Genomic DNA, 14,114 nt, shown 5'->3' with positions numbered 1-14,114 from the left:
ACAATGTCTTCGTGAAGGCATAATGATTAATTATGATGTTATTTCTCATTGAGATTAGGAGAGAGTGCTCCTACTCACGTTATATTGATGTTAATGGTTTTGATATGTTGTCGTTATTCTGATTCGAGAGTTATATTAACAGAGATGGAGTTGTTTACTAAGTTTGTTGCTATTATGGGCACCTATTTACTGCTACTTAGGTGATATTTTTATTGTTGCTTTAGGGGAGAGTGATTTATTGATGTCGCCTCTTGTTATGCACTCATAGAGGAGTTACAATGTTTGTTTCTTGGATCAAATATGTAGCCCTTGGTTTTTCAGTAGAGTGTTGATGGATTGACCCTTCACAATTGATGTCAAAAGGGGAGAAAGTGAAGAGTTATTCAGTTCTTCAGAGGTTGCTTGGAGGGTCCAGATGGGGTTGCCATCAATGCCAAAAGGGGATATTTATGGCATTGATGTTGTGATGCAATGTTGTTGGTTGGAATTGATATCAACCTAGTTATGGTGGCTCTAATAAAGGGGATGTTTGATGGTCTAGGTTCATATGTTTGTTGCAGAAGTTTTTCCATCTAGGCCTCTTTCTCTTGACTATTGTAGAGATAGTAGTATCTTATATTGGTGAGTTCTAGGTGATTGGATCAGTGTTACAATGTTGTCATGTTGTCCACTACTCATATCTAAAGTTGAGCTGCAAAAGGTGTAGTGGAACAAGGTATTGAAGTGCATGTTGTGAAGTGATAGAAAATACTAATTGAGGATGGTTTGCTGACATGAACAAATGTTACAGAGTTATTCATGTGAGTTGTCATGGTTTGAACAAGTCCTATATATTTTGGAGAAAGTAAACAATAAATTGGAGGCAGTTCTAAGCTATATTTTTTGTGTTTTGACCAGCCTATGCCCCAACCACACACATGCAAGCTCATGCATGCAATTGAAGGGTTCCAAACAAATGGAGAAAAACATATGCATGCATTTTCAACCCTGATTAGAAAGTTATGTGCATGAGATTGTGGATTGAACTATAAATACCTCTCTATTCCTCGTTCATATTAGTAATTGTGCGTGATTGAGACCAAGGTAATTGCTCTTGATTTGTAAAGAAGTTTCTATTGACTTAATCAATAAAAAAATAAGTTTATATTGACTTAATCAACAAAAAAATAAATGTTTAAGGTGTGAACACATTGATCAATGGATTAGTGGAGAAGATGGAAAACATTGTTTAAATAGATGATAAACTCTATCGTTTTGGTGTTAGAAATGCACATATTGGAGAGGGAAGGCCTATGTAAAACCAAGTGGTTGAAATTGTCGAGTAGAAGAATATTAAGAGGAGAATTTTAGTGTTTAGAGTATAGGAAGATGCATGCAAAGACCAACATTGGTGATTAAGTGGCATAGTTCAATTTGCTGGTAATGAAAAAACTTGCAGAAACTATAAGAGAGATAAATCTCAACCTGAATGTGTTGATCAATGCTTAATGGATGAGAAAACTTAAGAGCATGTTAGAGATGCAAATTTTTAGAGATTGATGGTAGATGAAATGAGGCGAGCATATCTCCTTGGTTATATGAATGAATTATTTGTGTTCGCAGGGACAAAGAATTCAAATGTATGGTTGCAACAAGGTTTCATGTTTTATATGGCTACTTTATATTTCATGTTAGATTTTTTGCATCTATACCATTTGTAACTAATGTATTGAGGTAGTATGAGTTGAGGATGGTGTCTGGATGTGAGAGAGAGATATGTGTTAAGTTGATTTTCAATTAATGTATTTACAAAGTTGAGGTTGATTCAGTGATTGATGTTTGTTCGAGTAGAAAGTGTTTGTCTTGTATTACGAGCGTTGATTATGTGCTATGAAGATATTCTTTTTGTGATGTTCATGTTGAGCAGCTATGGGGTTCCAGTTTGAAAATGCATGAAATATAAACCACATAGAGGAGTGGAGTGGGGGCTTTGGAAAAAAAAGTATTGAGAACAAATTTCTTCTTAGTCTAATGGAAGTTGGGTGAGGCTCATTTGGTCGTGGAGACTTCTAGCAGATGGTAGTTTGTAGAGTCGTGAGCTGAAGATTAGAGTTCCTTACAAATATTTTCCATTTGTATACTCTATTTAATGACATACAATAAAATATATTGAGAAGCACAACAATATCAATGGTGGTCTTTGACCCAGAGGGGGTTATCCACCAAATATCATGTGTCCATATGTGATGTGATGACTTTTGTCTCATTGTGCATGTTCACTTTATATGTTATGGCTCTTATGTGTTAATCCTTATTGAAATTGCATGTTCAAATCTATTTCTTATATGGTAAATTATGAGTTGTTTAATACATTGGAGAAAAAGTTTGAAAATTGGCTAATTGGTATCACTATTGATTCACCCCCGCATAGTAGTGACCCTACTTTCCAACAATAAGTTCTTCTTTCGAGAGTTAAATTTGGAATTGGAGTGAGCGACTAAAATGAAGAAGGAGACTTGCACTGAACACCAATTTGGTATACTTGTTATATTTCAAATATCTCTAGGGAAAAATAGTGTAGTTTGTTCAGTTGTTTCTAGGTTAAGCCATCAAACATAGGGAGATCTCTTCTACCTGTAGAAGGTATTTATACAGAGAACAACATGGCAACTCCATTGGTGTTGTTATTAACCATATGTGTTATATTTTGGGGATGGTTAGTTTTCCACATACTTTGAAGTATATAGGACCTTTTTTCCATGTACCTTGGGTATATAGGAAGGCGCAACATGTACGATGAGTATATAGGAACACTTCCGTCATATAGTTACGCATTAGAAAAAACTACCATAGACTGTGTTTCCATATATCATTCAGATATATATTGGAATCCCCCCTAGGTTGCAAACCTGCCATATGTAACCGAGTCATCCACCTTGTTATTTGTGATACATCAAACAAAACAGTTGGGAAGATTTCTTGGATGTACCTAATGTTATATTTTAGTGCACAACAACTTGGTAATCCGTTCATACCTAGTGACTCTTTTCGTTGTTACTATTTCTTTGATTGGCTTCTCTATTTTACTCCTTAGTAGACCTTTAATTGAGTCTGATGGAAACAATTCTAGAGTATGTCAGTCAAGGAAACCCCTTTGATGGGAATCCTGGTTTGTTTCCTTCTTTTTGAAATATTGGTGCTCCTTACATGGCTACATTGTACTTTACTAGATTCACTATAGGTTTATTGGTCTCGTTGTTTTCAATGTCCTTGGTTCTAAATGTCCTAACTACTTCAAAACCAAGTTCTCCACCTCAAAAACACCAACCTCATGTTGCCCCTTTTCCTTATTCACCCACAATATCTTCATCCCTTTCTTCTTCTTCACTTGGTGAAAGTTTTGATGTTAGTAACCATGAAGCTAAGAATAATAAGATAAGGAAGAATATGAAGAAGCAAAATAAGCAAGGTGGAAACCAACAGAGCATTTCCATGAATGTTTCTAATGTTGAAAAACCTTCAAACATGCCTCGTAATATTAAATCCCATTAGAATATTTGTAAGGGTGACCAGCTTCTTAGACATTTTCCTAGTATTCCCCAAGTATTAAAAGTGTGGTCCACAGGCTGACACCAACCCTTCTCATCAGCCTCTCGATATGATGATGGTGAAAAACCATCAACTAGTGATAATACAATTCCTGATAAAATGGTGAAGTAAGGTTTCCATGTAGGTTATGTGAAGGGAGTCATAAAACTCACCTTTTCCCTCATATGGTTGAACCCTCCAAATTGTTGGAAAACCTTATTGTTTCTCAGCAGTAACTTCAAAATGGTTACTGTAAGTTTTCCTCCAATCCTCCATTAGTTGATAAAGTTATTGATCCAATTCCATATTTAGGCAATCCCACTCTCCTTGAGCATGAATCCCATGAGTCCTTGTCCAACCAACCATTGGATGAGAAAGTGATCGACTCTATTTTGTTTTCATTCGATAATACTCTCCCCTTAGAGAGTGAAGTTAATACCACTTAGGTTCTCCTTATTACTTCATATCCCACCAAAAGAGGGGGAATTTCCCTCATTCTGATAGAAACCCCTCCAAGTAATGATCTCATTTCCTTCGATTGGAATCAATTGACATAACCTCATCTCCCTTCTTACATTCGCTTCCAAATCATGACGAAGGATTGTGATAAGAACATATATCACACTATTATTGACAAATGCTCTTTTATTAGCATTCTAGCCTTGAATACTTGTTAAGATTTAGGTTCCCCTCAGCTTGTGTTCATTACTCCAAACCTCTTGGATTTTAACAAAAGAAACAATGATCCTTTAGGAATTCTTCCTCAGTTACCTGTTACCTTATAAGGAAAAATTGTTTTTATTGATGTTATGGTAGTCCAAGGGCCCATGGATTTCAATTTTTTCCTTGGTCGAGACTATGTTTATGCTGTGAATGTTGTCATCTCCACACTATTTCGAGTGTTTCCTTTTCTGCATGATGGAAAAATTGTGACTATTGACCAACTTTCATTTGTTACTCCTTATTTGATTGCTAACCATCCAACTTCCTTAAATGTTCCTAACATGCAAATGTTATGCCCCTTACCACAGGTTAATTATGTGGAAAATGTTCCATACCTGCACCTACCAATGAAGAAGAGCCTCTCACTATTTTCTAGACTTATTTTAACCTACATCCAGTAAGTGTTAGGGTCCAACCCTAACCCCTTTATTTATGTAATAAACCCAATAGGGTCGAGTCATAGTCATAGTTAGTTAAGGAGTCAATAAAGCCCATATTAATAATTGTAAGTGGTTGACCTGTATTTAAGAAAGGGACCACAGTTAGTTGTAACCAACCATAATTAATAAATAAATTGGTTAACCCTTGTTATGCAAAGGACCACTAGTCGTTAGGTTGTTGAAGGTCATTTAGTTATAAATAGTCGTAGTTAGAAGGGAAATATCATCGAATCTTATTTTTTAATCAAGCTCTGCTTTGTTGGAGGTTTCCCCCTCGAAGAGGCAAGTGAACATTGCTTTCATCTCTGAACAATAAAATACTTGTTGTTTTTCTCATTTTATTCTGTGTTCTGGGTTGTATTTCTTCGTATATTTGGTATTCTGGAATTTCTCACAGGTCAAGAGCATAACAAGTAGCATCAGAGCAGTTTCTAGGGTTGGTGGTGCCTCCATTTTTGGATGAATGTTTTTTAGGCTAGAGAAGTGTTCCAACATCTTTAAACCACGGGATCATCATTGAGTGCATAAACCTGTGGATTTGGGGAGGAATGCACGCAGGAAATACAAGAGGTGATCATGCTTGTTGGACTCCCTTGTAACCCCTATGGGTACCCCTTCAAGTAGTAATGCATTAGACAGAACTGCGAATAGACTGCCTTTGATGTAACCTCTGCATATATCGAAAGCCCCCTAGTCTCACCTGAAACCTCACATTAGTTAAGCTGTCATCCATCTTGATACTATAGTACATTGAGAACAGCACTTGGGGAGATTACTCGTGCGTATGAGAGGGTAGTCGGGTAGTATGGCTAAGGGTATGGTTGATCCTACTTAGTTAGCTCCCTGAAAGATTGGGCTGAGTACTATTATTGGACCCTTATGTATATTGTGATCTATAGCACCTGACGCTCCTTTGTGACCATAGTTCCCTCGACTCTCTAAAGATCGCCCACTATCTTATTTACAATAAAAAATCCACCAGTTGGGGTTCTACTGCCACAGTACGATTCAGATCTAGTAGTTGGGGTTTTGTTACTGCCGCCACAATGAGATCCACGAATTGGGGTTCTATCACCGTAGTACCATTCATATCTAGCAGTTGGGGTTCTGTCATTGTTGCACCAATCAGATCCAATATTTGGGGTTCTGCTGCCGCAGTCCAACTCACATTCATCCGTTGGGGTTTCGCAGGAAGATCTAACCCTCTGCACAGTAAGGCTTGTGGTTGCTATAGTCTGGGCCCAATTTTTGCAGGACATTGGGCAGGATCAAGTTTTCTGGAAATTGGCCATTGTAGTATTGATCAGCGGGGTGTAAAACTTCGTTCGGAGTAAAAAAAAAAATGTCTGAGGCCTTCCCAGGATGCTTACAAGAGTCTTAGCCCATAAGATTCAAGACGACTAGCTAATCGCAGTGGTACCATTCACTTGTCAGCTTCAATTTTCTAGCGGTCCGAATTTTTTTCAAAGTGATGTCAAGTGACCAAGATCTATGTATGGTAGAAACCAGAGCTCAAGTCATGGCCAATGAGAATATTGAGCGCCTTAAAAATAAGTTGGATTTTTTCCAGGAAGAGATGCAAAAAATTACACAATTCATTGCATAATTTGATAAGAGCACATCGGGGTTGCATCCAGAGGCACATGGTATTGATGAACACCTTGAAGGAGAATCTAGCCATCATATTCACTTCCATGGAAATCACCAACATTCCCACCCTCGGCCACCCAAGTTGGACATGTATAAATTTGATGTCTCTAATCCAAGATTATGGGTAGCACAAATGGAACGATATTTCATTCCGAATGATATCCACAATGATCAAACTAAACTAGGTGTGGAAGCCTTTTACCTGGACCAAGAGAGATGGCAATGGTGGCTGTGGCATCGAAAATGCTATCCTGGGAACATATCTTGGCAGGTGTTCTCAAAATCCCTTTGTGACCGCTTTGACAGAGAATCTAATTTTTGGGTCATCTTACTAAGCTATGATAGATAGGCACAGTAAAAGAATACATTATAGCCTTTGAGACATTGGCCATCTGAACAGAAGGTCTAGGAGATGAATTCTACTTGGAATTTTTTATAAGTGGTCTCAAAGAAGCCATCGTCAGGGCTATACCCAAAAACTTAAGGTTCAAAAGGTGTCCCTAGCAAAAATTGATGAAAGAAGAAAACAACGATTGTGCTACTACTATGAAGACAAATACTCCCCAGGGCATAAATGCAAGGAAAAAAAATACTTTCAAATTGATGTTGCTGATCACAGCTCATTCGAGGAAGCCCCACCCCTTGGGGGACTAAAGGACGAGGTTAAGGAAACCCAGGAGGACAGTGAGCTCACAGCTACACCAGAGGAACCAATTATCTCGCTACATGCTTTGGCGGGAATTTCTGCGCCCCAAACTCTTAAAATCATAGCCTTTATTAAACATTGCCCTGTAGTAGTATTGATTGATAGTGGCAACACTCATAACTTTAACCATCTGTGAGTTGCCGAAGTTGTGCATTGTTTTGTAAGGGCATTCTCTAATTTCCAGGTCCTTATTGCTAATCGGGGGACAATGAAATGTGATGGCCGCTGCGATAATATTAAACTTCAAATGGGAGACTACCACCCAGAGACCCACATGTTTGTGATTAACATGGGCGGTTGTGACATTGTCTTGGGTGCTGAATGGCTTCGTACACTAGCCACAGTCACAATGGATTTCCAGGAGTTATATATGAGCTTTAAGAAGAATGACCACACGCATACACTCCGTGCACTCCAGGCAGGTGCTCCTATTATCATCAACTCGCATCGAATGGAAGATTTGTTGGAAAAGGGCCATCATGGAGTTATCACCCAGTTTAATGCCATACAGGTCATAGAACCCACTACTTTTCATATTCGTTTTGAGATGCAACAAGTCTTAAACTACCACCAATAGGTATTTAACAAAACTAAAGAGCTTCCACCCACTAGAGGGGAACATGATCATAGCATCACTTTGGTCCCCGGGGCACAACCGCTGAATGTCCGCCCATATCGATATCCTTTCGTACAAAAGAATGGAATTGAAAAAGTCATCAAGGAACTCCTTGAAGCCGGTGTTATTCATCCTATCATCAGTCCTTATTCATCACCAATGGTCATGGTGCTCAAGAAATATGGGGAATGGCACATGCGTCTAGAATTTCGGGCCCTCAACAAGCTCACTTTCAAAGACAAATTCCCTATCCCGGTTGTTAATGATCTTCTTGATGAACTCTATGGTGCTCAATTCTTTATTAAGCTATATCTTTTCTCTGGTTATCACCAAATATGCATGAAAGATGTAGATATTCCCAAGACTCCTTTTTGAACTCATGAAGTCCATTATGAATTCTTGGTCATGCCATTTGGTCTCTATAATTCCCCATCCACTTTTCAAAGCCTCATGAATCACCTACTGAAACCATATCTCTGAAAATTTGTCCTCTTTTTCTTTGATGACATTCTCATCTACAGCCTAACCTGGGAAAAACATCTTCAGCATGTAGATCTGATCCTGCAACTGCTCTAGAATCACAAATTATTTGTTAGATTTTCCAAGTTCTCTTTTGTCATGGAATAAGTCAAGTATTTGGGACACATTGTGGGTCGTGAAGGTGTCACAGTTGATCACAAAAAGATACAGGCTATGCAATATTGGCCCCAACCAAAAACCTTGAAGAGATTGAGGGGATTCTTGGGTCTCATCGACTACTATTGCAAATGTGTCTATAATTATGGTCACATTGCTAGACCCCTCACTAACCTTTTCAAGAAAAAATCATTCCTCTAGACTGATGCATCAAAACATGCATTTATGGATCTCAAACAGGCCATGTGTTCCACTCCAGTATTGGCACTACTCGACTTCACCAAATCTTTTGTGATTGAATGTGATGCTTCAGGTACTGGTATTGGTGTTGTCTTAATGCAAGAAGGTCGACCCTTAGCTATCACTAGCCAAAAACTGAGTGGGAAACATATGGGACAATCTACCTATGAGAAAGAGATGATGGCCATCTTACATGTAGTAGATACTTGGCGACCATACTTATTGGAGAGATGTTTCCAAATCCACACAGATCATGAAAGCCTCAAATATGTTTTGGAGCAACATCTATCCTCGCCACAACAAAATAAGTGGCTAGCCAAAATGTTGGGATTTTATTATGAGATAATTTACAAGAAAGAGCGTGAAAATGTAGTAGCATATGAGTTATCATGCCAATTTGAGGATGAAAGCACCTTTCTATCAATCTCTCTTTGCATACTAGATTGGATTGAAGAAGCCCGCAATGAATGGTTTCACACCCCTCTCTCTCCCAACTCATTAATAAATTGATGGAAGATCATAATTCCTCATTTGGCTACTCTTGGAAGGATGAGATTCTTCACTACAAGGATCGAGTAGTTATATCGCTGACATCCACCCTCAAAACGTGCATTTTGGTAGAGTTGCACTCATCTCCCACTGCATCCCATACAGGCTTTTAGAAGAATTATGCTCGCACTCATCGTTCTTTCTTTTGGAAGAGCATGAAAACCAACATTCTTACTTTTGTAGTTGAATGTGATGTGTGTCAATGCCACAAAGGAGAAACAGTGAAGTTACCAGAAACCTTACAACCATTGCCAATCCCTGCCTCTGTCTGGATGGATGTTTCGATGGATTTCATTACTATTCTCCCAAAGTCAGGAAACAAATCAGTCATCATGGTGGTTGTGGATAGACTTTCTAAATATGCTCATTTTTGCGCTCTACCCCACCCATTTACCCCCACTTTGGTGGCTCAATCTTTCATCGAGCAGATCTTCAAACTGCATGGCATGCCCACTTCCATTATGTCTAATCAGCTTTCACTAGTAAATTTTGGCAAGAACTTTTCAAGCTACAAGGCATCCAACTCCAACTAAGTATTTCCTATCATCCCCAAACTGATGGTCAAACTAAAGCAGTCAACAAATGTTTGGAGACATACCTAAGGTGCTTATGTTATGAAACTAGCTCACAAAAAGATAGAAAAGAGAGATCAACACCTTAGAATTCAGCCTCTTCGAGGGGGCAACCTCCTTTACATTACACAAATGAACAATTCTTGGATGATTCAAATGAAAAAACCTCCTTTCTATATATAGGAGTCTAAGGAGTCACAATATAACTCAGCCGACCTTACAATAATAATATAAAGCCACAAAAATAACAATAGAGGGATTCTATGGGGCACAATAATAACAATATGGGGACAATAGGGGCACAACAATATTAATAAGGGATACAACTACAATAGTAATGGGGTAATCACTAGTATTATGGGGACCCAACATGCCCCTCTCCTTCAAAAAAGTGTTGTCCTCAACGCTTGAGTAGTTCTGGATGCTTTTGTATAAAATTCTCATCCTCCCATGTGGAATCTTCAGCGGATAAGTTCTTCCACTTGATAAGATACTGCGAATTTGATCGATTTCGTAACTATCGAGTTCTTGTTTCTGTGACTGCTTCTGGTTCCAATATAATTTTTCCTTCCTCGTCAACTTTTGCCAATATTGTTTTAAGTGGGAGCTTGTCACCTATAACCTTCTTTAAACATGAAACATGGAAAACTGGGTGCAATCAAGAAGCTGTAGGAAGCTCCAATTTGTATGCCATAGTACCAATATTTTGCAACACCTTGTATGGACCATAATACTTTGGTGATAATTTATTATCCTTCTTAGCTTGCTTGAGGGACATTTGCTTATATGGTTGTAACTGTAGGAATACCCAATCACCTACATCAAAACTTCTTTCACTGCGATGTTGATCTACCTGTTGTTTCATTCTATTTTGTGCCAACACGAGGTTATCCTTTAAGAGTTGGAGGACTTGTTGTTGATGTTTGATGTGATGTTCCACTGCTTGAACCTTAGAATTTTCTCGTAAATATGATGTGATGGATGGTGGTTGATATCCATAAAGTGCCATAAATGGGGTCATTTTTGTTGTTGTATGGAAGGAAGTGTTATACCACCATTCAGCCAGAGGCAACCATTTGACCCATTGTGTTTGTTTATCAGATACAAAGCAATGAAGATATCCTTCCAAACATTTTTTTACTATCTCTGTTTGCCCATCAGATTGAGGATATAAGATGAGCTATGAGCTAACTGAGTACCAAGACAAGAAAATAATTCTGGCAAAAAATTTCCAGTGAAAATGGGATCCCTGTCACTTACAATAATCTTTGGGTTTCCATGTAGCTTTTGAATTGTTTCCATAAATGCAGTAGAAACTGTACTGGCTTTAAATGGAAGTGATAATGCACAAAAGTGTGCATACTTGGTAAGTCTATCAACTACCACCATGATGACACTCTTTCCCTCAGACTTGGGTAAACCTGTGATAAAATCCATCGAAACTTGCTCCCAACATTGGCTTGGAATGGATAAAGGTTGTAATAGATGCAGTGTCTTAACTGTTTCAACTTTATTTTGTTGGCAAACCAAACATTCTGCCACCAACTTTTGAATATCTGATTTAAGGCCCTCCCAAAAAAATTCCTTCTTAACTCTGTGGTAAGTTTTTAAAAATCCTGAGTACCCTCCTAAGGGAGAAGTGTGCAATTCCATAAGAATCTTTTGTTTTAGCTGGGAATTCTTACAGAGGTATAAGCGATCTTTGTACCATAACGAATCATTTTGCCAGCTAAATGTATCAGACATACTGGAGTCTTGTTGTAACTTTTGAATAAGTGCCCACACTTCTTCGTCGTTCTTCCATTCCTCCCTTACTTCGTTTATCCAATCTGGTTGGATAATAGAAATGGCACACAACAATGCTTCCACATCCTCATCCTTTCTTGAGAGTGCATCTGCCACCACATTTTGCTTCCATTTTTGTAGATGATTTCAAAGTCATAACCCAACATCTTTGTGACCCACTTTTGTTGCTCTTCAGAGGATAATCTTTGTTCTAAAAAGTATTTAAGGCTATCATGATCCATTTTTACCTTGAAGTGTCTTCCAATTAGGTAGGGTCACCATTTCCTAAGTGCATGGAGTATTGCCAACATTTCCTTCTCATAAATAGCTTTGTGTAAAAACTTTCCCTTGATTGGACGAATTTCAAAAGTAATGCGTCTTTCATCTTGCATTAAAACACCACCAATTCCATTTCTTGAAGCATCACATTCCACAATAAAGGTTTTTGTGAAGTCTGGTGTAGCTAAGACTAGTGCTTGGAACATTGCCTCTTTAAGATGCTCGAGGGGAGTCCATGAAAATGCATCTTTCTTCAATAATGTTGTTAGAGGTGCTGCTATTCTCCCATAATTATTAACAAACTTGCGATAATACCTTGTCAACCTGAGAAATCCTCGCAGATGCTTTATGGATGTGGGGATTTTCCATTCCTTAATGGCTTTAATTTTGCTAGGGTCTACCTTAACTCCATGAGATACAATATGACCCAGATATTCCACCTCTTGTACTCCAAAGAAACATTTGGATCTTTTTGCATATAATTGTTTCTCCTCCAATAGTTGTAGCACCCTGTCAACATGTTCAACATGATCCTTCCAAGACTTGTTGTAGATTAGTATATCATCAAAAATACTAACACAAATTTTCTAAGGAATGGTTTGAAAATGGAATTCATCAAATCTTGAAATGTTGAAGGTGCATTGGTAAGGCCAAAAGGCATGACCAAAAATTCATAATGACCCTCATGAGTTCTAAATGCTGTTTTCAGAATGTCTTCAGTCTTCATTCTGATTTGATGATATCCAGAATGAAGATCCAACTTGGTGAAGTAAATTGATCCATGCAATTCATCCAATAATTCATCAATGACAAGAATGGGAAACTTATCTTTAATACTGAGCTTGTTGAGCTCCTTATAATCCGAACACATGCGCCATGATCCATCCTTCTTGTGCACCAATACTACTGGAGTAGAGAAAGAACTTTGACTTTGTTGAATTATACTAGCCTCTAGCATTTCTGCAACCATGCGTTCAATTTCACTCTTTTGGGCATAGGGATATCTGTATGGCCTGATGTTTGGAGGAACACTTCCTGGAATCAGATGAATAGCATGATCATGATCACGAATAGGTGGGAGACCTTTGGGAGTCTCAAATACCTTGGAATGATTGTCCAAGACTTTTTGGAGATCTGGAGAAATAGATGATTCCAATGTGGAAACATCTAGCGAACATAATTGTGCAATTACACCTCTTTGTTCCTTTTTTAGAAGCTTTGTCATACCATTAGAGATAATTATCTTTCCCGGTTTCCCTGCAATACCCCTTAATTCAAATTCCTTTCCTTCCACAGAAAATTTCGTGAAAGGTTCTTGAAAATTAAAAGCTATTGTACCCAAGGATTGTAGCCATTGGACTCCTAGTACAACATCAGCACCTCCCATTGGAATGGAAAGCATTGGGCTAGTCAATACATATTCTCCCATGGATAGCTTGATATTATGGCACTTTCTAGAGCAATTTATTGTTCCTCCATTTGCAACCATCACTTGACACTCTGGTGCTGGATATAAGAAGCAATTCAATTCTTTTGCTACCTTACAATGAATAAAATTGTGGGTACTTCCTAAATCAATCAACACTATTACCTTTTTCTTCTTGATTTGTCCTTCTATCTTGATCGTTTGAGGAGTGGTAATTCCCACCAATGCATTACAAGATATGGTTGGATTCAATTCTTCTTTATCTAGGCTTTTTTCTTGGAGTATATCCTCTTATTTTGACCTTTCTTGCTCCTTTTCTTTTTCCTCTTCACAATATATGTAGAATAATTTCTTCTCAGCACACTTATGACCTTTAGTGTATTTGCTATCACAACTGTAACAAAGCCCTTTTGCTCTTTTTTCTTCCAATTTTTGTGGTGTCAACCTTATAGGTTGTGGAAGACTAGGGGCAACAACACTTCCATCTTTATAGTTGTGAGTGGTATGCTTCCTGGTTGCCATAATTTCGCTTTCCATTTTTCTTGCTAACCTGAATGCCTTCTCTAATGAATCAGGTTCCCAAAGAGAACATCATGTTGGATATTATTCTTTAAAGTACCTATGAACACATCAATCCTATGCTCCTCTGGAATATTTTTTACCCTTATGTTCAATTTTTGGAACTCCTCAATGTGCTCCATTATTGAACCCTTTTGTTTGAGACTTATCAATTGGCTAAAAAAAGTGTTGCATTTTGTATCCTCATAATGTGCTGTCAATTCTTCCGTAAAAATTGCCCAAGTGATAATTTGTTTACGAGAGCAAAGTCGTTGATACCATACAAACTGATTTGGTTCCAAATATAAAGTTGCAATACGTACCTTTTGTGTGTTTTGCACATTATTGAGATTGAAAAATTGCTCCA

Source organism: Pinus tabuliformis, chromosome 5_1, assembly GCF_031772625.1.
Source record: "Pinus tabuliformis cultivar Carrire ecotype Pingquan chromosome 5_1, CPIR1, whole genome shotgun sequence".
NCBI lineage: Eukaryota > Viridiplantae > Streptophyta > Pinopsida > Pinales > Pinaceae > Pinus > Pinus tabuliformis.
Note: the sequence above shows the minus strand (reverse complement) of the source record.